Source organism: Leptonychotes weddellii, chromosome 1 (assembly GCF_054177405.1).
Source record: "Leptonychotes weddellii isolate Sample4059 chromosome 1, ASM5417740v2, whole genome shotgun sequence".
In the NCBI taxonomy this organism is placed as follows: Eukaryota; Metazoa; Chordata; class Mammalia; order Carnivora; family Phocidae; genus Leptonychotes; species Leptonychotes weddellii.
The window spans coordinates 36,206,585-36,209,181 of NC_138369.1; the positions used below are offsets into that span (position 1 = coordinate 36,206,585).

General features: G+C 40.5%; 1 pseudogene; it reads left to right on the plus strand.

Annotated features, from left to right (window-relative positions):
* The first annotated feature begins 785 nt into the window (after nt 1-785).
* On the plus strand, nt 786-1,167 carry LOC102749244 (transmembrane protein 230 pseudogene; annotated as a pseudogene).
* The last annotated feature ends 1,430 nt before the right edge of the window (nt 1,168-2,597 follow it).

Here is a 2,597-nt window from a genome sequence, read left to right on the forward strand (position 1 = left end):
TTGAAAAACTGAGTGAAAGTTCCAGAAAACTCCAGGAAGTTGTTATGTGTCTATATATATAAGCATATATGTGCTTGTAAACAAACATACTAGCGTTTTTTTTCTCTGAATTATTCCAAAAGTAATAATCCTTAACCATTTTGTAAGTAAAAACTTCATATGAGGGTAGGTTCAAAACAAAACAAAAATCAAAGGAATTCTTATCTCTGAAATTTCCCTACTTGCAGGATCTGTTCTTTGATAGTAAAAAAAAAAATGGATTTACTTAGCTTGATACATACGAGTTGGCTCTTACTAATACCTGATATCCTCTCTGTGCTTGCAAATTGATTTTTTAACGAATTGATGCAAAATTTCTTTGAATCTTTCTGGTAACATTACCCTTTTCACCTTTGCAAATCGGAGTTTAGAGTGCTACAGAATGCTGCAGACAAGAGGATGCAGAGTAAAAGCTACAGCCCTTGGTTGTCCTATCCATACAGAGCCAGAACCAGGTATCTCCCCTTCTGGGAACTTTTGGCACATAAGTGCTTCCTAGTGTTTTCAGATACTATGCAAAATATCACAGTGCTAGATATACTCAGAGGATGCATTAGATATCAATGTACCCAACACATGTAGGCAAATTTAAAATGATCTTTAAAATATTGATAATATTGGCGGGTGGGATGGCAGTTAGGTGAGGCGTGCCATGAGCCTCCGGGCCTCTGCCGCCAACCGTGAGCAAGCCTTTGGTGCGGGGGCGGATTGGTGCGGTGCTCTGACTGTAGGTGCGTCCGCAGGTTATGATGCTGTCTCCTACCAACCTGGTTACCGGAATCCCCAGTAGGAAAGTGAAATACTTAAGGCTCTCCAGTGCAGATGATGGCTACGTTGACCTTGGGTTTAAGATAAACCCTCCTAAGATCCCATTTGAGGTCACTGCTGTTGTGGATGGGCGCCTTTCTCATCATAGACTCCCTCCTGCTGGCTGGCTATATCAACAAAGCGGGGCTGGGGGCGGATGAGGCGTGGAGGGCAGGGGGCATGGCAGATGGGGCCATTCCGCCCTGATCATTACCATCCTGGTGTTCCTGCCAGAATTTTACCACCTGCACATCTCCTATTATGCATCCAAAGGCTACTGGGGTTACTCCTACCAGTGACATTCCAGATTTTGATGACTAGCACCCACCCCTACCCTCAACCCTGAGGAGATGAGTCACAGATGGGACTGAGTCCAGCTTTAAGATATTGAGCAGAAACTGTGGCAAAGGGCTAAAGAATTCTGCAGTTTGCAGATGTTAAACAAATTGGCCAGATTTTATGGGTCCATCCCCAAGATGTCAACTGAGCTTACAGTCACAAATTAACTAATCAGGACATGCTCTATTTTTCATCTCCTAGCCCTGGCAAAAGCTGACAAGTTTTTCCACATGCTTATGTATCTTGGAAGAGTAGCAGTGTTAATGGTAAGGGAAAGCCAGAGGTCATTCTGTAGTGGAAAGTGTTATTGCTACCACCCTTTTTATAGTTGAGCATTTCTTTTATTTTTATTTATTTATTTATTTTTAAGATTTTATTTATTTTTTTTGACAGAGAGAGACACAGCGAGAGAGGGAACACAAGCAGGGGAAGTGGGAGAGGGAGAAGCAGGATTCCGCAAAGCAGGGAGCCCGATACGGGGCTCAATCCCAGGACCCTGGGACCATGACCTGAGCCAAAGGCAGACGCTTAACGACTGAGCCACCCAGGCACCCCAAATAAATAAAATCTTAAAAAAAAAATCTAAGTACAAATTATATTCCTAATTTTTTATGCCTTTCTTGCAATGTTTTAGTAATGACAGTCAGTGATTTATTGAATTCAAGTTTAGCCATTGAAATTTAGATGTGGATCATGATGCGATTCAATTGTTAACCTGTAAAGGATTGGTAGTTTTAGCACATTTTCCTCTTTTGAGAATATTGCACATTTTCCCTGGTCATAAGGGTAGAATTTGAACTGGGCTGGGCCGTTGTATAAAATCTGCCTTAGATATAAATTGTGTCAGGAATTTAGGAAAACCAGGTCAATTAGAGATTTCCCAAATTTTCTAATGGACTTAGCAAAAAAATATTTTTTCTTCCCTAATCTGTAAAATATGAAGAATAATAAACCTCTTCGTAACATTCTTCTGATTAGGAATGAATATTAAACAACTTAAAAATGTCTTGGCATAAAGAAAGTTTTCAGTGAGTATAGCTGAATACTAGCTATTATTACTGTTGTTATAACTATTGGTTTCACCTTTATCCAGGATTGCTAAGATGGTAGGTTATGCATCTGTAGCTTCAGAGACCATTTTGCTCATCACATAGGGAATGTCTGAACAAGAAAGTAAAGCCAAGCAAAATAAATTCTTTTTTTTTTTTTTTCCTTTTTTTATTCTTATGTTAATCCCCATACATTACATCATTAGTTCTAGATGAAGTGTTCCATGATTCATTGTTCGTGCACAACACCCAGTGCTCCATGCAGAACGTGCCCTCCTCAATACCCACCACCAGGCCAACCCATCCTCCCACTCCCCTCCCCTCTAGAACCCTCAGTTTGTTTTTCAGAGTCCATCTTCTCTC